Source organism: Corythoichthys intestinalis, chromosome 11, assembly GCF_030265065.1.
Source record: "Corythoichthys intestinalis isolate RoL2023-P3 chromosome 11, ASM3026506v1, whole genome shotgun sequence".
NCBI classification, from domain to species: domain Eukaryota; kingdom Metazoa; phylum Chordata; class Actinopteri; order Syngnathiformes; family Syngnathidae; genus Corythoichthys; species Corythoichthys intestinalis.
The window spans coordinates 28096915-28119158 of record NC_080405.1 but is presented as its reverse complement, the minus strand read 5'-3'; the positions used below and the strand labels follow the sequence as shown (position 1 = coordinate 28119158).

At 38.9% G+C, this 22244-nt stretch overlaps 1 long non-coding RNA gene across 1 annotated transcript in view; it reads right to left on the bottom strand.

Annotated features, from left to right (window-relative positions):
* Window positions 1–2208: 2208 nt before the first annotated feature.
* Window positions 2209–22244, bottom strand: part of LOC130924211 (uncharacterized) — a 28096-nt gene continuing 8060 nt past the window's right edge. Inside the window, exon 2 of the long non-coding RNA XR_009064843.1 lies at window positions 2209–16469. This is a non-coding gene — a long non-coding RNA (uncharacterized LOC130924211). The remainder of the gene's footprint in view (window positions 16470–22244) is intronic.

Below are 22244 nucleotides of genomic sequence, written 5' to 3'. Positions count from 1 at the left end.
GGCAAGACTCAGACTCACTGCACATACACTTCTCCATCACTAGACTATTTAATGAATATTTCACTTTCTGCGTTCGACTTGACACATCGCCGCGTGAATCCAGTGGCCTTGCGTCTTCCTAAAAAATTGAAGTCACGAGCAATGAAAGGCGAGAGCATACTAGGCGGCTCCGTGTGTCGTTCAGTTTTTTCGCAGGTGTGTGGTGGGTGGGTGACAGGCAAGAGCGGAGGCAGGTAGCGTGCTAAAAATCACTTCACTGGAGACCTCACATCAAAGTGGAAGCAAACCTCATATTGATTGAACTTTCAAGCTCGGAATAAAAATACGGTGTGACATCAGAGCAGTTAAAATGTGACTGTCATGTTTTTCAAACTTGGATGAACAAGCGACTCAAAAGAACTATTGGGTGGTGAACACACACACATGTACACACACATGCAGAGGACGCGGAGCTGTCTTTGTCTTACAGGAGCCTCAAAGTCCGATTAGATTGAGAGACACGTGAGGAGTTTGTCAAAAATAAGATGATTGACAACACTTTGGTGGTAAGCGTGCACGAAGGCGTGCACGGGACTGCTCTGGAGCACTGTCACAAAATCTGACGCAGACCTGCCACTTGACGGGGAGGCGACACGGGACTCAGACTGATCAATTCCAAAACTGCCAACCACATTCTGATGCAGCTCTATTATTCGGAAAACGAAAAAAGAGCAGTCCTCGGTTCTTGGATTTGTTGGCTAATTTGCAGGAGAGGACTTACAATACATTACAATTAGGCAGAAAAGTCCCCAAAAACTCACAACTGAAATGTAAACGTACTCCAAAGGCCAATTTATGTCAAATATTGTTAGTATTTTGGCCCAAAATCTCCTTTCAACTGGCAGCGAGTGATCGCCGTAAATGGCACTTATACACGAGAATTCACAGCAAGTCCTAAGATTCTAAATGAACTGGCTTATCATTGTCAATGGCAGGCAAGAAATCAATAATCACAGGTGTTTTAAGCCATCCACATTAAATGGTCACTTGAAAATTTTGGCAAAATAATAATACGATTCCATACACTGAACCATAAATATAACTATCACTGCAACACGTTGGTTTGATGTTCTGTTTTCCAAGAGCTGAAGTCAAACACAAAAAAAATCTGTTGTAAATAGCTGGTTGTCAGAACTGGTTTTGTAACTCCTGCTCTTAGTTCGAAATGTATTGAAGTCTGATGATGTCAGTGTCTTAATAGGATAGTGAATCATCAATTCAATGGCAATACAATATCAGTTCTTTGGAGAATGATACTACCGTGTTGGCCCGAATATAAGACGGTGTTTTTTGCATTGAAATAAGATTGAAAAAGAGGGGGTTGTCTTATATTCGCGGTCTAGACATTATACCCATTCAGGACGCTAGATGACGCCGGATATCATTGAAGCGATGTTCTGTCATGACAGAGCTCAGCTACTAGTTTAACCAGTTTGCATTATTTTATTGCAATGTTTTTCCTTATTCAGATTTGTTTCAAGACTATAGTTACAGTTAGACTTCACTTTGATGGTTAATGCAGTTATTGCAATTTTGTTGTTTTATCACAATAGATTGGTTTATTTACATTTCAAAAACCAGGAACCATTCATTTACGAATGTGATTGCAGTTTAGTTTACATATTTAAATGTTCAGATATTAAGATTTGAATGAGGCAAAATAACATGCCTTCTCTCTCATATATATATTGTTATAATCATTTGTTTCAGATGTACTGTAATTATCTTCTGTATAAAAATTAATTATGTGTTCAAAAATTCTTTTTTTCAAACTTGAGTCTTGAAAAAGAGGGGGTCGTCTTATAATCAGGGCCGTCTTATATTCGGGCCAATATGGTATTTTTGCTGATATAACAACTTCTACCATGAACAAATTTGTTTCAAATGCCTTCGATTGATTGCATGCGATAATATGTGCACATTTAACAAATTTCACCTTAGGCAATATAAAAAAAACGGACATTTTTGAACATTGCGAGATAATGCATGAAAACACTTCTTTATAACAAAACATATCTTAAAGACCACAAGTTCTGCATTTCTATCAATTTCGATTCAATTGTTGCTTTAACCAATCGATATATGGCGGAAAACACTCAGGTGACTTGAAGTTCCGCTCTGAGACCCCCAATTTAGCCAACTTTCAAAATTGTCCGATATGCATGTGTGATACATCATTGGAAAGCTTAAAATCTCAATTTTCTGGGGGAATAAAAATTTTGAACAGGAGGTCATTTAAAAAAAAAAAAAAAAAGTTTTTTAAACAGCCAAACCCCATCTGGAGGCAAGAGCACGCGAGAGCAGAATTACAGACGCCATGACTTTAACGAGATATTATCGAGTGCCTACCTTGTTTTGATCCAAAAACTCCATGTAGCATGAATCACTGAGTGTCAAGACACAGCTGTGAATGGCCACAGCTGGATTTTTGGGGGATTTTATGGGTGAAACATGGTAATTTAACAGAGGTCGCGATGCAGAAATCGCAGACATCAAGGAGTGGTCGAGAGTTTTTTTCATATATTTACCCTTTTAAACTTTTTTTTCCCATTTTTTTTTTTTGTTTGGGTCGATTATTTATCATCTAAAATATCGGAGAAAATGCGACTGTAACAAAAAAAATATAATTAAGCGATATATATGAGGTAGATATCCATGACTTTTTTACAGACGCCATTTTTTTCATTGTGACATAATTTGTTTAGAAGTTTAAAATATGCGAGTGATTATTTTTTAAAGTCGTTTTTTTTTTTTTAAACAAAATATGAGACATCAATTAATGATTATAATATAAAAACAACAGACATTTTGAATAATAAATATAATTAATTACCTTTGTTTTACTGTTGAGTTGAAACAAAAGCGGTTGCGCGACGTCTGTAAACGGGGTTTTTCAGGGTAAAACGGACAAATTAAAAATAGTTCGGGGCTTCATGCGCCATGAATCTGCTATGGCAGCATATAGACATGTTGTACTATCAAACACAACAGTTGTTTTGGCTTCAAATACAGCAGTTTCTTTTAAAGAGGTGTGCAAGAGCAGAAACTGCTTTTTCAGTCTGGTCTGTGTTTTCCGCCATATCGAATAAAATCAATGTATTGGAATAACCCTAAAAAGTATACATACATATGGCTCCATATGGAAGCATCATGAACCCTTGAGAAACTCTCTCTAAGGCTTCTCTTGTGTACTTAAAAATTATAATCTCATTTTGTGTGTTGGTCATCGAAAAAATTGGGAGGAATTTACCTATTGATATTTTTTGGCTGGGCAAGTTTGGACATACGTTGTTAGGTTGCTCAACGTCCACTCCACGTGTGTTTTGTGTTTGTAACCTGAAAGCCGACACTGGGCGCACTTTCCTCCTTCAAAAGTCGCCTCCTGTTGTGCGTTGTGATCACAATAGTGTCAATCTGCTTCCTTCAAAGAGTCGTCTCCGTTTGCAGGTCCCAGTGGCTGCCTCATACGCATCTCTCACTTGTAGCTTTGATGGCAGCTTGCAAAACAGCTGGAAAGATTGCCACAAAAAAAAAAAAAAAAAAAAATCGAAAGACGACAAATCATGAGTATCGATTGTGTTTTGGGTACACAAGAAACTCCAATTTCCCCAAATAGCTTTCAATAAAAGTAACAAATGCAACTCCGGAAAGGACTGAGACCAGAAATGACACCAAGCAGACAGCTAAACTTGATAACTCATTCTCAAACTGAGAACCAATTAAATTCAACCTTATGTTAAAGTCACCACACACTTATCACCATTTAAAGAGTCCCTGATTAACTGCAATTATATCTCCATTCTTGTCAGCTTTTCCTGGCATTTTGTCTGCTCCTTTCAAGTGCTGTACAAACAACGACAGTAATTTTTAACTGTTCATGTCTACCTCCACCTCGTCAACACTCAATTGACACCAGTAAAGTGCCCTTTCATCACTCTGAATGCATTTCAGATGTTCTAGTAGGCTCTCCCAGCATTTTTCTGGCTTCCTAGCAGAAAACGGAAGATTTTTGCCAAATTGGGGTTTCGGTTTTTTCCTCCTTGACTTTGCCTAAGGCTCAAGGTTCAGATGAAGACAAACAGCTACAAAACATTAGCTTATTCACTGCCATTGGTGTCGATAGACGTCAATGGTAGCCAACGAATTAAATACATTAAGGGTATTATTATATGATAATTTCAGAACTAAATAAAATCTTTGTCAAAAGGACTGAAACTTTTTTTTTTTTGATATCTAGAGATATCTAAAAGAGATCTGGCGTCCGGTCTGACAAATCCTCTTCATAAAAAGGCGATTTTTAAAAGATGCTAGTTTCATTTTCCCCTTCCAAAGTGATCTAATTTCCCTTCATTCTGTTGGAGAATTGCTGTCCCGCATGTTTTGTCCCATGAATACTCTGCGACACGGGCTTTTGTGGCGGTGCCGGAAAAGAATAGCTCGGCGTGGTCCTTAACAAAGCGACGTTTGAAGCCGTGCCAAGTGATTGGAAATAATCAAGTGACAATAATCAGATGAAAAGAGAGGCAATCTCAATAAAGTTTGTCATTCAAGCATTCAAGGCTCAATCATATCAGAGGTGTTTTGCATAACTAAGAGACCCTGCTTCTAATCCTCAAAGGGTGCGGGGGCGACTTGGCTTTGCACTGTAGTCATTCAAGGTCACAACCCGGTAGGAAATATGGGCTGCCATAGCAACACAAAGATGGCCTCTGAAGGCTTAGCATAATTCTGCCCTAATAGAAAAATAACAGCGGCAAATCCAGTCCTTAGCAAGCGCACTTCTTTGACCCAGGCCGACTCCCACCTGTGAAGCGCCCAGTCACCAAACTCGGTCGCTAAGATGAAAAAGAGCCCACCTCTGGATGGGGATGGGCGCCCTAAGCCGCCGCCAAATTCTTTCCCCTCTCTGAAGCCGGAATCAGCCCCGCCGAGCGTCTCGCGGCGAGCTTTGGCTTTTTTGAAGGCGGACAACATGAGCTGCCAAATGAATCGTGCTCTCTGTATGGCTCTCCACTTTGAAGTGCTTGAGCCACACTCTGAGAAGGAGAACTTTGGTGGAGGAAATTGGCTTCTGTGGGATAAGATCTCAGCGCGCTTCCCCTCTTTTTTGGTCCGGTGTTGCGAAGATGAGTGCCGTGTCACAGTGGGAGCGGACGTGGCTCCAAACCTGCCTGGTAACCGTGGCCCTTTGCTTCTTGATTGCATCAAATCCTCCCCCCACTGCCCGGCCGCATCCCGCATTGTTGCCAGGTACCGTGGCGACCTACGGATCTTCGCGCATCCTGAGTGATGGGAATAAATTACGCCTTGGAGTGGGAGGCACGTAAATGTGGTGGCTGCTTGTTAGCAGCGGCGAAGAGCCGAACACGCCGCCATGTTGCGATATCGGGCGGCGATCAAAGGCTTGAGGCATCATTACTGTCTGAGGCCTTTATGAAAATCCAATCAGTGCAGCCTGGCACTACTGGAAGGTTTCCAGGATATGGAGGATGTTCATCACACGTGAATTCTAAGGAAATGGTTGCGTGGCATGACCACGAGTACCTGACTAAGCCATTTTTTTTAACCCATATTTGTGTTTACTACCGAAAAAGTTGAACCGCTGCAAGCGAAAGCAATATATAAGCAATAGGCTTTAGACAGCTGAACTTTTTTTTTTTTTTTTTACGGGAGCAAGCCTCACTATCGTTGGCTGGAACACTAGCAAAACCAATACAAACTCTTTCTAATGTATATAATCCAAGCAGGTTCAAAATTTAGATGTTGTATTACTGCTAAGCACTCGCAGAATCAAAATGAGGTGGACTTACTGTTATTTCGTTTTTAATTTGGATTGGACTCTTTTTGCTGTCTTTGAAGTAAAACTGCAGATTTTAAGCCTCAACTTAACAAGATTTAGACATATTTTCAACAGATTAATAGGAATTTTCTTAAACAAATTAGATTTTTGGGTGGGGGTGGAGGGATGGGGGGCTTCTTAGAGGCCTATATACAGTTATTTGTAGAGGAGTGGTGCCCAACCTAGTCGAGAAAATGCCGCTGTAGGTGGGTGCAGGTTTTCTCTCCAACTGATTAAGAGGACAGTTTTTCCCAATCTGTCATTAGTTGATTGCAGTGAGGTGCTGCTTGTTTTAGCAGATACTCTCCGTGCCATATTGGTTGAAAAAAAAAAAAGCCAGCACACACACCGGCCCTTTTTCATCTACCTCTGTGTGAGTTAAACTAATATTGTTACCCTGAGTTGTTGAGTGGAAATCTATTCGTCTTGTACTAACAGTTATTTATATGCAAGATATTATTGTCCTAATATTTTCATTTGGAGCTAATTATGTTTATCTTAATGTTTTCAGTGAGATAACTTTCAGGCTGATGTATTCATGCTTATTTTTTTGTTATGGTAATGTGAGTTCCTTCGCTTTCTTGTCTTACCAACTCATCTTACAGCTGTTGGGCAAATATGCAAAAGTCTTATTGATATTCTTTTCTACCCATTACAATAATAGCTATTTTCAAAAACCGCTTTGTCTCTGCCCTTCGCACCTTGGAATTCCGCTTTCGCCACCTTCGGCGATGAATCGTCAGCTTCTTGACGTTCCCTCATCTTCAGTATGGAATGATTCTCAGCATGTCTTCCCATTAGATGGACATTGACTTTCATAATGATGCTATGAGGGACTTCCATTTATTTCACGGCAGTTATACACGCTGGCGTAATTAAATCAACAGCGTAAAGAACTACCGTCCGACAAGAAGACGCGCTCTTATCCCTTGAGGCAACTAGAAGTGTTAGGCTTCTTCGTCCGTCATCTACCGAGCACCTTTCTACATCAAAGCGGATACAGGCGCATGTCTTAAAGATGCACATCTTCATGAAAGAATGGCCTCTGCTCAGATATGGACACCTCTGGCCTCATTTACCGCGCTCGGTCCCCTTCCTGTCTCCAGGCCTCGATGGAGCATAGAGCGACGATGTGACGAGATCACACAAAGAGGTGCGAGGACTTGAAGGCAAAGAGTTATGGCGCATCTTACCAGAAGTCTCAAAAGGCTTCTATTAAAACACGCTCAATATGCCGGTCAGGGCTTTCAAAGTGCTGTGCAGCCTCTAGCCCCAGCAAACTCAAAGGGCAACGGTGCACATGGAGCATAAGGAGAATCAGGCTCCCATTAATTTAATGAGTCCAGGGTATTAGTATGCTTCAGCCAGCTGTGAAGTCTCCCTTTTAAGGAGTTCTAAGTCAAGATCCACCAACTTGGCGGGGACAAAGGGGGAGAGCGGATGATTCGTACTCGTCTAATCTGAGATCAATTTCACCACACTACTCCTCAGTGGGCGATATCCAGTGGTTACTTAACGCGTCTTTGAGCAGGGAGAACACGTCAGCGGCATCTTCACAAAACACTCAATAGAGTGGAGTTTTCCAAACAGTGAGCACTGAGAGTTTATCAGGCATTTCAGTTTCACAATTTCACTTCATTGGGAGGAAAATTAACAGCATTTCCTGTTGTGACAACCTGTGACGTACACCTTAACAGGAATGAGCCCAGGACGCTGTTTGTTCAGTGCCACAGATCTTAATTGGATTAAACAGCAGATTGAGCAGTTTCGCTAAACCAAAAGTGTCCAAAATATGACAGAGAAGCCAAGGAAAAAAAATGACAAAACAAGCTCCCAATTCAGTGGTGTTGCCAGGATGCCAGGTGTGGGTGGGCGTTAGTCTTACCTGGGGGGGACAAAAAAAAAAAGCTACAAAGCTCAAGTAGATCGAAATCCATCGTAGGGCTACTACACCTTAAAACATATCTTGTTTTCTCCTTGAGATAACTGTTGTTGTGATTTGGTCTAAACCAGTACTTCTCAAATAGTGGGGCGCGCCCCCCCAGGGAGGCACAAAGCGATGCCAGAGGTGGCGCATGTGACCTCGGGGAACATGCTTTTTTTTTTTTTTTTTGGGCCGTACTAGAATAAAGTGTACTTGCACATCCACTCAGTGGGTGGCAGTGGCGCTCTCATTTTCAAAGTGGGCGCAGTATTTTTGAAGTAAGCAAGAGCACACGGAAGAGACTCATGAAGAGCTGGAGAGCTGTGCGCCGTTTTCGAAAGCCGTTTTCCGGCCGGACTATCGCAGCGACCCACTGTCTTCTCCGGTTCTCACGTGTCCGCCCGAGATGTGCCATTTTCGGCTTGGGATCGTCACGACGACCGCCCTCACCTACGGTTCTCCCTCGGCCGCCGAGAATGCGCTTTTCTTGGGCCGTTTACCTTTTGGCTTTGACATTTAATACAGTGGTAGATGAGGAAAGACCACTGTTTACTGTGTCTAAAAATGATTATAGCGGACAGCCGGAAGCCAAATCAATTAAGATGCCACTTAAAGACATTAGACCCCAATCTCATTGATAAGCCGCTTGGTTGTTTTTCAGCGAAAACGTGCAGAATATTGCCAACAATCGTCCCGCTTTGTCAGTCTTATATCAGTAAACCAGTGAGCACTGTTAGCATGCTCAGTGCAATATAACCCCACATCATTGCAAACTAGAGGTGATACTGGGAGCTGCGAGCAGCGAAAATAAAAACTGTCCTTCTGTCCAAAGACACTTTTTTTTTTCTTCCTCTATCTAGTTTTGTTTTTTCGATCAAATTTTTTGGCATATTGTCCTCATAAGTTAATGTTTGTAATCAATTTGAATTTGTTATTATTTACTTATTTTATTTTTCAGTATCAAATGTACCTTGAGTGTATTTTTACAGTTTGGATGTGACTTTTTTTTTTAATTCAGGCAAATTGATGCGCTTTAAGTCTTTTCTGTTACAAACAAAACAATGTTAATAAAGTTGTACTTTGTAAGTTGATCTCTGTTATTTTCTCTAATAGAAAAAAAAGGATACAATGTGAGGCAGACGCGTACTTATAATAGTAATATCATAGACAAATGATACTTTTTACAGTGGCGGCAGAGTTTGGGGGGGCGCGAAACATTTATGTCGTCCTTGGGGGGGGGCGTAACAGAAAATAATTGAGAAGCACTGGTCCAAACAAATAAAAGTTGATTTGATTTTATTTGACTTAGAACACATCCATAACCGAACAGTATGGATATGCAGGTGACAATGTTTTTTTTTTAGGTAACCAATTGTGGTTCCTCGGTTTTATTATTATTATTATTATAGTAATTCTTTGTTCCGCAGCCCCTTTGAGCTCAATTTGATCCCCTTAGAATGCTTCATAATGCACCAAAATCGGCAGGCAGGTCAAGACAGGTGCAATCTTTGATACCGTGTAAAGACAAATTCCAAATACACTATGTAGCGCCCCCTAGCAGTCATTCTTTGTCCCGCTGACGCCTTGAGCCCTACTTTGACCCCCTCAGAATGCTTCAAAACTCACCAAACTCAACAGCCAGGTGAACACTGGTGAAAACCTTGATAAAATGTAAAAATAATAAATTAAAAAAAAAAGTGTAAATGTGTGTAGCGCCCCCTAGGAACAAAACCAACATTTCATTAATTTTTTTTTTTTTTAAGATGAAAGAGGAGGTAATAACGCAAATGTTAAAACTTCACATCGGTGAAGACATCAGTACTATATGAATAGGATACCATATGCGGTGCCCAGACTGCCGTTAGTACTACATCCAGTTTTCTTTAGGTGTGCAGAGCGTGTCCCCCCTCCCTCCTCTCAGTCTTGGCCACTTTTATACACTTTATACATATAGAAAGGTGGGGCTACAAAAAGTGGCAAGCTAGCCATGAGTATAAAATTTAGTATTAGTGAAGTAGTGAGTGATGTTCCACTTCTTACCGAGTGGTCCCTGCTCAATATTCTCACCGTGTGACTGCGGAATTTGCATAAAACTTGAAAAAGCACACAACACAGGAGCAGCTGATGCATTCGTCAATTTGCTTTTTTCAATTACTTTCTGGAGCGATTAAAGGCGCTGTCGACTCACTGAGAAAGGCTAATGTTCGAAAAGGTAGTGCATGTGCTGACGACACTTCTGCGAGTGTGAAATTGCGTGAATGCAATTTCAAATGTCATGAATTCTCTTTAGTGTCGTTATGCTGTATATATTTGGTCATAGACTTCACCATCAGTAGACTAGACAGCTCTTACAGACATTGCACCACGCCTTCCCGTAAGGGTCTTGGCCAGGCAGAGCGTCGTGCAGCTTTCACTGCTATAAACTCAAACACAGGGTGTGATCAAACAACGAATTTATGTGGAAAAGGACGAAAGTTTTACTCCAAACAAGCAGGCAGGAGTGTCTCAAGGGTGATTTGGTCAAGGTTTCAAGGCAATTATTATATAAAATAGCACCATGCATGCACTTTGAAACGTTGTGAAAAATGAATGGGGAAAAAATTGGCGTAACTTTAGCTTGAAATATTTATGTAAAATGAATCATAACTGCTTGATTTTGCTTTTAGACAAGAATCTAAACTGTTTTGTGTTCATATATATATAGAAATTCTGGGATTTACGAATTTCTTTACAAGAACTTTCACTCTTTGTTTTGTCATGGCCGCCATGTTTTATCCATACACATTAGCGTAACTTTAGCTGTAAATATTTCCGTACAATGAATGATAACTGCCCGTTTTTTTTTTTTTTTTTTGCTTTTAACCAGAAATCTAGACTGTTTTGTATTCATATCTATAGAAATGCCTTGATGTACGCATTTATTAATTTTGAACTTAAAAAGCTCTGTTTTGTGATAGCCACCAAGTTTTATCCATACACAATAGCATAACTGTACATTCAAATGATCAGGTAATGTTCGGCCAGCGGCCCGTTTTTTGGCAAAAAAATTAGTACTTTAGACATCCATACAATTTTTTTCCCCATTTTATGTGTTTGATTTTTTTATAACATTTCAATCTAAAAACAATGAGGGCCAGATAGCCTGCAAGACGTGCTGAGGCAATAGTAACATTGGAATTAAACCTAAATAAGTTGTGAAAAATGCCTATTTTGCTTTTGTTGAGTAAAATTAAGATGGTTCTTCATGCTTTCCTCAAGTATTAAGTTTCTGATGTGAAAATTGAGTGATTTTCTGTTTGAAAACTTGCACTAAATTCCGGGCAAAAACCTATATGATATGTCAAATATTGCTATTGATCCTAAAAATATAGGTGATCATCTCTGCATTTGGTGATTTTTGTGCATCCAACGTAACATTTGAAATTTTTTTGCCATTATAAGTTTTGTCATACTTATATAAAAAAATAATTAATCGGGATTTTATTAGGAAACGACTTTGAATTTTTTGATAGTCGCTGCTCACGGAGACTCATATATGCCTAAGGGAGGTGCCTGTTTTAGTTTTGGGTGGCTAGCGGCTTTGGTTTTGAAAATATTTGAATTTTAAGTTTTTGAAAATAGGCCCCCTACCGATGGACCTCGAGCCCCGTGTCCCGTCAACTGATAGTGAAGTCTATGATTTGGTATATACTGTAATTCTGTGTTTTTTCTCTGGGCTACACATTCATCCAGTGGCTTAAGCAGCCACACCTGGGTGAGTTGTGCGGCATGTTGGTAGATGTAATCTCTAGGCGGCCATCTTGCCTAGATTCCTCAGGTCCTGTCAATGTCCTTATGTCACACCGTGTATAGTATGCACTCAAGTGTAATACGCATCCCTAAATTATTAGTATTTACTGTATAGGATTTGATCGATTGGGATTTCTAGTGTTCAGACTTTTTCTTTTCGTGTCCCTGTGTTTAATAAGAAAATGGTGACCTACCATTATACGTTGGGAAATGTAATATGATTTCCTAACCCTACAATTAGAATGCGCTATGTGTCTCATGACATTCCATTAATAGGTTTTCCAAACAGTCCAGAGTGTTGCAGAGCACATTTTCACAACTTCAAGTTACCTAAAAATATCAAAATAAATTTTCTTCATCTTAGGGTTCTTATGTATAAAACATCCCCTTATTTTTTTTATTATTATTAACTATAAAAATGTGTGTTTTACACATTGGATATGATATTTCTTTATTTATCTAAGTAGGGCCATGTTTGAATGAAATGCTCTTTAGACAGCACGCAACCCATGCTAGCCCCTTTCAGACATACAATGAAGTACGGTAATGTACTGTACTTGTATTTATCCGGCACTGGCTATGTGTAAATGCAATTTGTAAGCTGACACGCACATTAGCCGTTTACCGGCTTGTTGCCTAGTCACATGTTTAGTACATCACAGACACACGCTGTGTCTGAGCACAGCAACTAATGTATCGCTTCACTGTGCAGAGGTTGATGACGTAGGTATCGCAAGACTATACTACTATTTCTCAATTTCTTGACTAAGACAAAATGACCACATTTGATAAGCAGGAAACGAACGAATTCACTATGGCAAACTAGATCAGACAACTGTTCACCGATTAAAGGGCTTAGGAAAAGACTGCAAAATTTTCAGCGGAACTTTATAGCTGAGCAAAAGCAAATAAACGTAATTGAGGGCGTGTCGTTTTTCAGTGTGATCTCTTACAGATAATAGAGTAAGTTAAATTTACATATTCAGCGTAATCTAAAAAAGTAATCGGGCATGATGTCAGCTGCTAGGTAGGAGTTGCTCAATTTCCCTCTAGTCTTAATGTGGCCAAGCCGGTAAAGTACAGATACATTTCCTTATGTCTGAAAGCCACGATTCGTGTGGATTCCGGCAGTTTCCTCGATGCAGAGTTGAAACATACACTTTAAACCACTCTAAATACTGTCCTCATTTTGTACAGTTTCCATTATATTATATAATTTAAATCTTTTAGAAATGTTAAATACTGTAAATACTTTTAGAATATGCAAGTACATTTTACCAAAATTTTTATTTTAAAAAAACATTTTTGTTCCAAGCTGTCTGAGATCATTTACTGCTAAACCTCCTAGTTAAAATGGATTGGACATCTACAATCGTCAATGGCGATAAAATACACAAACTCTACTGTAATATAAACCTGCATTCAGTGTTGTTTTCGTCAACGATGATGATAATGAAAAAATTTCGTCGACGAACAATTTTTTCATGACAATGATGAGGCAATAACGTGCTAAAATCGCGTCTTGGGAGACTAAAACATAACGAGACGAACGCCTATTTTCGTCTGACGAGACAAGAACGAGATGAAAGTGCGCCATAGTTTCCGTCACATGTTCACAATGTATAACATTTTTATGTATAGTTAGCCTGCATTGTATCACTGTCTGGTTGTGTCACTCATGGGACGTGATGCGCCCTCCGGCCCCTAACTCTCTGGTGGTCTCTCCTCTCCAGGCTTGCTTGTTTTGAAACACACGGTAAGATGTTGGCAAGAGAAAATATGCATAGTTGCTTTAGCCTTGAAAGGTCTGTTCTGAGAGATTATCACTAAATGTAACTCGTAGCGTTAGCATAGCATTCACAGTCACACTAGCAGCGAGCGTCCTCTTAATCTCTGAAACATTTTTTACATATAGTAAGCAGCGTCTAGTGTGGGTGTAATTGAAAATAATGTATTGTTTCCCTGCTGAGTGTGTATTATCACCAAGTGGGCGATGTCTTTTTAGATAATACAATATCAATGTTCATTTGAAATTGTTGGTAACCTTTGTTTACTTAATTATTTTTTGACTTAGACTTTTACGAACGAAAACATTTTGAGTAACCTTCGAGTAAAATTAAACGAAATTAGTAATTCTTTTTGAAATGACTAAAATATGACTAATATTGTATTTTCGTCCAAAAGACTCGGACTGAAATGGACATTAAAAGAGCTGCCAAAAACAACACTGCCTGCAATAATTGATTATGGTCAATCTCAGAGGTGTCACTCACTGTATAATGTTATAATAACTTTGGTCCAAAGTTTTTTTTTTTTGGTTTCAGGAATGAATATTATGATAATTATTTGTTTTTCTATCATTGGTAAAATATGTAATAGAATGTAACTCAAGAGAGGCAACTTCATCAAGTTGTTAGGCATCATTCAAATCGAAATTAATGAAAAAATATGAACCTTTAACAATATCCACTGTTTACCCACAAAGATTTTTGGAATTTGGTCATATCATTTTTGCATCCTTTTTTTCTTCTTCTTTTTTTAACAAAACACATAATCGGTGTTCATATTTGGATCACACCCTGTGGAGGAGCTGCTGTGGTCATTTTAACAGTGTGAGCTGCCGTTCTTTTTCTCTTCCATATCTTCAATACAGTGACTTCACAGTTAATTAGCATGGCAGACAGACAGCGATGTTGATACCTGGCTGTTAAATGAACACAATTGCATAGAAGCACACACACATGGGCTGACATCAGTAGTGGGAAGAAAACAAATATTATTTTTCTGAATACTTAAGTTTTACATTCGGAAACAGATCTCTGTATTGTGTACTTATTACTTACGATATAACTTCAAAATTTAGGCGTGCAGATATAGCAAGCATTTCTTCCTTTTTTTGCATTGTTCACTGATAACACGCAGCCACTCATCGTGAAAACGGAATTTTCTGCCTTTTTTTTCTCGCTAAGATTGTTTCCTCACAAAGCGAGTGCGACTCATTTTCAGGATTTGTCTCCTACCCTCTTTGGTGTTTATCTCCAATATTCTTCATTTGGAGTTCATGTTGGTTGTCAAACCAGCTTATTTATGCCAACAAGTTCATTGAAATATGAAGAAGTTAGTAAACAACAAAAAGATTTAAATAATCATTAAAAATAAATTTTTTGTCCAAAAATATGAAAAACTGAGAAGCATTTTGTCAATGTCTTACGAATTTAATTACTGTAATTAATTTTGCACCTCGAAATACATCTTTAATCTTGTTTACCCAGTGAATTGAATTAAAATGCAAATAATGTGTACTGTTTTTTTTTTTTTTTAATTGGCTGCCATTGACAGCGATCATGTTTAAGTGTCATTAACGGCGATAAATGTCCATTTTATTTAGACTGAGAGAGGCTGCATCACAGTAAATTATCGTACATGCAGAGAGTACATGGCGGAAAACACTGTGGTGACTTGAAGTTCCGCTCTGAAACCCCCAATTTGGCCAACTTTCAAAATTGTCCGATATGCATGTGTGGTACATCATTGGAAAGCTTAAAATCTCATTTTTCTGGGGGAAGAAAAATTTAGAACTGGAGGGAAGTTTTGGATTTTTTTTTTTTTTTTAAACAGTAAAACCCTATCTGGAGGTGAGAGCACGCGAGAGCAGAATTAAAGACGCCATGACTTTAACGAGATATTATCGCGTACTTACCTTGTTTTGATCCAAAAACTGTTTGTAGCATGTATGAACAAGTGTCAAGACACAGCTGTGAATGGCCACAGCTCGATTTTGTGGAATTTTTATGAGTGAAACATAACAAGGGTCGCGATGCAGAAATCGCAGACATCAAGGAGAGGCCAAGATTTTCTTTTTCACATATTTACACTTTTAAAAGTTTTTTTTTTGTTTGTTTGTTTGTTTGTTTGTTTGGATCGATTATTTATCATCTAACGTATCGAAGAAAATACAACAGTGACAACAAAAAAAATTCAATTAAGCGATAGTTATGAGGTAGATATCCGTGACGTTTTTACAGACGCCATTTTTTTCATTGTGACGTAATATGTTTAAAAGTTTATATATGCGACTAAATAATTTTTTAAAGTCGTTTTTTTTTTTTTTTAATGAATATTAAACAGCAATTAATGATCCTAAGCTAAAAATGACAGACATTTCAAATATTAAATATAATTGTTACCTTCGTTTTATGGCTGGGAAGAAGCAAAAGCGGTAGCGTGACGTCTGTAAACGGGGGTTTCCAGGGTAAAACGGACAAACTAAAAATAGTTCGGGAGCTTAATGCGCCATGAATCTGCTATGGCAGCATATAGACATATTGTTCTATCAAACACAACAGTTCTTTGGCTTAAAATACAGCAGTTTCTTTTAAAGAGGTGTGCAAAAGCAGAAACTACTTTTTCAGTCTTGTCTGTGTTTTAAGCCACATGCTTATTTATACATGCTTATTTTCCTTGAAACAAGTTTCTGCATTTTTAAATCCAAAGTGTGAGCCTTTTTTTCCACATCCGGTTGAGACGGTCCCAACCTGTAAGAGATTACAAAGCGAGTGTTTTGCTAGCGCCTGTCAGCCAGGAAGTAGCAGCCGACAGATCTAATTAAAGCCACAGCAACATTGTAACATAGTAGCCCAGTCCGGAGACACATCAAACACGGATCCTCACGCCAGTCCGCTGTCTCATCTCCAGGCCGTCCGAGCCCTCGTTGACCTGTGCTCACAGCCCACCGGGCCCTCGGACCTGACCCGAGTGCCGTGGAGCAGTGGGGGATCCCTTCGGGAGGGAGCGTGGGGGGCACCTGGAGCGGACCTACCTGCGTGTGTGCCTCAGCATACCAAAGTGTGATCTGGCAGCGTGTGTTTGGACTCTGACCTGCAGAACAAAGCAAAGGAGAGCATCAGGGTGAGAGGTCATGGCAGAGAGCACAGGCTCAAGAAAAACACACGTAAGAGGCCAGTTGGCATGATCAGAGGAGCACATGTGGCTCAGCTGAGGGAGAACCAGATGCCTGAGATGTCTTCATAAGCTCTGTCAACATGACAACTTTGCCTTAAAGGGAGAGACAACCTCTTTATCTTGGGCAGAAAAAAAAAGTTTGATAATTTGAAGCCACCCACGCCCACCAAGAATGATTTTTTAAATGCATAATTGTGGGGATTTCCAGCAAGTGGTCACCGGAGTTTGCATTTGTGGGGTGGCAAAACATGTTGATGACCCTGAAACACAGCGTCAGCAATAAAGTTAACTTATGTATATACATCTTGACGCTGTTCGTGTTCAATTCTTGGTTCAAGCTCAGTTGTTGTCGAAGCTTTTGAAAGTTTAGGGCTAAAGAAATTTTAAATGTCCAGTTTGCCTTTTCAGGAGTAGTTTTGGCTATACAAAGCAAAGGACAGTCTCTAAGCTGCTAGTGATATCATCTGTTCGAGAAATAATTTTGACCCTTTGTGAAATACTTTGTTGACTTATTATTTATTTCATTCCTTTTTTGTTTGTTTGTTTTATTGCTTAACAACTTTTATGGGCAACATTTGAACAAGTAGTTCTTTATTTTAAAGGAGAATTTTAGAATTTTTGACATTAGGCTTAATCTTCGATTTAGGGGTTTAATTAGTCGGTGGAGTTGATTTCTTCAAATTCGGTGCAGTTTGTCTGTTATTTGTGAGTAGCTAAGCTAGCGCGAGTCAACGGTGCCATTCTATGCAATCAACTAACTGAGAGTATCCCAGATTACCTGCCCTTCCTCTTGATGTCATTATCCATATACCTGTACTCAAGTACAGTGTTGTCAGTAACGCGTTACTGTAATCTGATTACTTTCTTTAAGTAACAAGCAATCTAACGCGTTCATTTTTCCAAGCCAGTAATCTGATTACAGTTCGTTTCCTTAGTGCCTGTGCACTACTATTTTTTTGTTGCCTCATATTGTATGTAGAATAAAGAATACTGTAGTAATGTTTGAAGAGCATTTGAATAGAAAATGTTGCTCTTGAGTTTGGGAGTGACATCACATCTCATGTTTTTGCATCGGGGAAAAAAAAAAAAACGGGTCACGTGTATTACCATGCGAGCGCTGTCTGCCATGGCGATAAACAACATAGCCTCACTGCCTCGTCTGAATGCTAACAGTGAAAGGCAGGAGATATACCACAAACGGCTGCATTTGCTCACTGGAAATACAGCCATTACTTCACATTTCTGTCCGGTAAAAATGTCAAAAATTTCTCAATGCGTTGCAAACTTTGCGCTGGCTCAAAAAGACTGTCAACCGCTAAAAACTCGACATCCAATTCAAGGAACTCTTGGAATTACAGCACAACACGACAAAACCAGAAACAAAGCCCAGAGGTAACCAGACAGTCTGCACTTTTACAGTTTGTAACCAGTCTTTATGTACATTTTATAGTTAGAGTTTGTAACCATAGGCGGAGTTTTACTTTAGTGGGACTGGAGGCAAAACATGTTGATGACTCTGACACAAAAGTCAAAAGTTTGGACACACCTGATCATTTTTGCGTTTTCTATATTTTCATTACTATTGTAAGAAATAAAAGAAATAAAAACACTTGGAATGGCAAAAAAAAGGGAAATAACTGAAAACAGGTTTTATATTCTACCTTCTTCAAAGTATCTCACCTTTGAGGTGTCTCCAAACTTTTGGCCTATACGGTTAATATATATAAACACATCTTGACACTGTTCGTGTTCAATCAACTGTTTAAGCTCAGTTGTTGTTGGTAGCGTTTAAAAGCTTAGGTTTAAAGAAATTCTAAATATCGCTCTTGAATTTGGGAGTGACATCACATCTCACGTTTTCTCATCGGAAAAACAACGGGTCACGTGTATTACCATGCTCTGTGCTTGCCGTCTGCCACGGCGGTCAACAACATAGCCTGGTTACTTATCATGATGCTAACAGTAAAGGAGTCGGAGTTATACAACAAACGGCTGCATTTGCTCATTGGAGATACAGCCATTACTTCGCATATCAGTCCAGTAAAGATGACAAAAATATCTCCGTGCGTTGCAAACTCTACGCTGACTCAGACAGACTGTCGACCGCTAAAAAGTAAAAACTCCACATCCAATTCAACAAGGAAGCACTTGGAATTACAGCACAACGCGAAAAAACTCGAAACAAAGCCGACAGGTAACGAGACAGCCAGCACTTCTACAGTTTGTAACCAGCCTTTATAATATATGTAATTATGTACATTTTATAGTTACGAGTTTGTAATCATAGGCAGAGTTTTACATTTGTGGGACTGGGGGAAAAGCATGTTGAAGACTGAAACAAAAGTCAAAAGTTTGGACACAAGTCATAATTTTTGCGTTTTATGTATTTTCACTACTATTGTAAATACTCAATGAAGACAACAAACCTATGAACGAACATGTGGAATGGCAAAGAAAGTGAAATAACTGAAAACAGGTTTTGTATTCTACATTCTTCAAAGTATCCACCTTTGAGGAGTCTCCAAATTTTTGGCCAATACTGTATATAGTATATATATACAAATCTTGACACTGTTCGAGTTCAATCAACTGTTCAAGTTGTTGTTTGTAGCGTTTGAAACCTTAGGTCTAAAGAAATTCTAAATATCCATCTTGCCTCCTCTGATGTAGTTTTGGCTAAGCAAAGCAAAGGATAGTCTCCAAGGTGCTAGTCACATGATCTGTTTGAAAAATGATTTCAACCCATTATGAAAACTGTACGTTATTTTGTTCATTTCATTAATTTTTGCTGTTTGTTTTATTGCTTTACAACTTTTATAGACAACATTTTAACGTCTAGGTCTTTATTTCAAAGGGGAAGTTCAGAATTTTTTACATTCGGCTTAATCTTGGAGTTAGCGGGGGTTTAATTAGTCGTTGGATTTGATTTGAACAAATTCCGTGCAGTTTGTCAGTTATTTGTTAGTTTCAGGGCTCCGTAGTGGCTAAGCTAGCGCGAGTCAATGGTGTTTGATATCAACTCTAGTGACTAATTAAACCCCCGCTAAATCGAAGATTAAACCTTATGTGAAAAATTCAATTACACGAGATGACATTTTTATGTTATCATTTTTGTTGAGGCATCAAAAGGAGTAAAATTGGTAAAAAGTAACTGATACGTTACTTTTGAAGTAACTTAGTTACTTTGATAATAAAGTAATCAGTAATGAAACTAGAGTACTTTTTTAAGGTGTAATCTGTAATCAGTAATTAAATGACTTTTTTTAAGTTATCCGTGACAACATTGCTCGTGTCTGTGAGTGTGTATGTGCATGGGTGTAACTGACATCAGAAAATTGCTGCGTTCTTTAAGCAGAGTAATTTTTTTGGTGGGAAATTGATTGTCTTTTACATGAGGGTCATTTATGCTAGGTCTTGTCTTTCCCTTTAAATGAAGTACAGAAGGAAAAAAAATACTGCTGATATACAACTGAAGCCAAGTGCAAGTCAATTTGCTTTTTGAAATATAAAGTTTAAGACTTAGTTTGGATGGAAGTGCTCACTAGTAGTCGCCTACGTTGACACAGCAAGGCGTGATTCTGAATTTTGATTTCTTTTTCTTTTTAATTCGGATTTTGTTATTTAACATGTTATATTGCGAAAGCATTAATTACTTGCACTGAAAAGAGAATGCACCTGTGACGTCGCAGGCATGCACACTGCGACACGTGTACATGTTGTCATGTGTTGCAGTTTTTACAGAAGTAAATATGGTCCCTTTGGGAGGTCTCAGCCATTATGCTTTATGGAAACTGGAAGATTTTATTATAGCAGATCCAACATTTTTTTCAAACCTGATTGCTTCACGTGCAGTATCAGAAGGGAAAAGGTGTTTTCTAAACCTTCCTCTGCCATTGCTCATTTGCATCTGTCCTTTTGTTTTGTTTTGTCTATGTCACGTGATGATGACGCATGGATAGCATTCAAGCGGATAAGCATTCACGCTCCTAGTTGTTAAGTTGAAAACAGACAAACGATTTTTATCCACATATGAATGTAAGGAAGAGGATTAGGGCCTCTGAAGAAAAAATAATGGTGGTTAGGATTCTGAGAATAGAGTCAGAATTCTGAATTTATTCAAACAATTCTCACTTAAAAGTCAGAATTCTGAGAAGAATTCTGAGAGGAATTCTGACTTTAAATTCTGAGAAGAATTCTGAGAGGAATTCTGACTTTAAAGTGAGAACTCTGACTTTAAAGCCAGATTTTTTTCCCTCTTCAGTGGCCCTAATCCTCTTCCGTAGAAATGAGACCAGGTAGGATATGAAATCTCCACACCCATTAAAAAAAAAAAAAAAAAAAACATACAAATTGGCAAACAAATCTGAATTGATGTGTTGTGTCACGTTTTAGTCATCTGTATATGTTATAGATTTACTCAATTTTTAGTCAACAAAGCTAAAAAATGTTTTTGTCACTAAACACAACCATCAACATTTCATACGCAGTCATCTTGTCGATGAAAATTCATCATACACCTATTGTCTTCTTCAAATAATAAAAAATTTGTCATCATCGACAAAAGCAATAATTAAATGGTAGTGGGCTACTTTCTGGGTTAGGGATGCAAGGTAACATTATTAAAATAACTTAACTCATTCACTGCCAGTGTGAATGATATCTTTCAGCCCCTCAAGTAAAAATGGGACTGGATGTCTATTGCCCTTCATAGAGGTTAAACTAGGGCAAGAAATTTGACAATAGAGGAAGAAAAAGCACAGGAAGTTTGACCTTAGTTTTTGCAACATTATTGAAACTGGACTACTGTAACACATTTCCCGACAATAAACTGTATTAACAGTACAGTTGTTTTTGTAAACCATATTTATTTGACACATATGGGATACAGTTTTGGGACAAATTATCCTATAACCACCCAGTGTTTCTCATTTGCTTGTTACCTTTCGGTAGACTGCAGTGAACTACAAATACTGCCTCAGACAAACGAAGTGCTGTGTTTGTAATAGCAATCATTTTGGATTGAGCTCATGTTGGATTGTGCAGGCGTGCCTAATGTTGTGTCCGGTGGGTGTACATACGTCCTCATGTTCAAGGTGACTGGCTGCAAGCGTCTCTTGTTCCTGCCGTCTCTCTTTTGCACGTTTCCCTGCCAGGCTGGTCTCTGTAGCAGGCCTCTCCCCAAACTGTGCAATCAGCAGATGTCTTTATAGAGCAGCCCACTGCCACATGCACTCCTCGCATTCTTTGCCAGTTTCATTTTGGCCACGGATATTTTTTCCCCCCTCCCAAAGATTCTTCTTCTTCTTCCAAGCCGAACAGACAAGCAGACGCGTTTATTTGGTGCTCCTTAACACGGCCTCAGGTTGCCGCTTAAGTCAGTGCTCGGAATCTGTGCGGCTTAATAGACGCAGGTTGTCCGTCCCATTGTGCTGCGGAATAGCTGATTTAAACAAACTCGAGCAAGTCAATGAAATCCATCGCCTATTGTGAAAGGAAAGTCAAACCAACTGATCCCCGTGCAAGGATAGCTTCAATTATATCATCACAAAAGGACTGAAGAAGGACTCAACTAAGCAAAGTTGCATTTTCACGTCACACAAAGTGATTGGAGATAGTCGTGACAAATCATTTGAAAGCTTAGGCACTTTTTTGTGTTTAGAAATGTAGATATTCTAAGTTCCTAAACTAGAT